Here is a 644-nt window from a genome sequence, read left to right on the forward strand (position 1 = left end):
TTCTCCTGAAGTCGTTCCAAACACGAAGCATCTGAGCAACGTCAGCCTCTCCGGGACACAGGGCATTTCATGTACTTTCAAGAGACATTTTTAGCAATCATACGCCAGACAAACGTACTCTTTGCTTAGTGTTTTTGTTCCTTTTTTCTTGAACCGAGACAACAAAAAAATCTACAAAAATATTGTCATTACATCGAAAAGAAGCTTGGAACAGTGAGAAAAAATATACCAAAGATGACACTTGCGCATCCTGATCTCCGTTTTCTTGGTTCACTTCGAGGCGCGCTTTCACGAGATTTTCTTCCCAGCCTTTGTTTTCACCTCGTCCTTTTTTTTCTCTTTGGCTTTCTCTTTCTTTCGTTTTTTCCCTTTTCGCTTCTTTTTTCCTACGTCACATACGCATTGTCAGTTTCTACTCGAAGACATTTCTTATTGCAAAGAGAGAGAGTGGGTGATCTGGGTAGGAAGGGGGGGGGGGGTGAACACGTATATATACTTGGAGGTTCTCGAGTTCGACACAGCAGTCGTTCAGCGAACTCCTAAGGCACACAAAGATGGTAAGCTTTAGTGGGCATAATATATCGGGCTTAATCATTCTTTTGTTGTCATATTTTAATATTTGACATTCATTGATATTCAAATTT

Source organism: Penaeus monodon, chromosome 28 (assembly GCF_015228065.2).
Source record: "Penaeus monodon isolate SGIC_2016 chromosome 28, NSTDA_Pmon_1, whole genome shotgun sequence".
Taxonomy (NCBI): Eukaryota; Metazoa; Arthropoda; class Malacostraca; order Decapoda; family Penaeidae; genus Penaeus; species Penaeus monodon.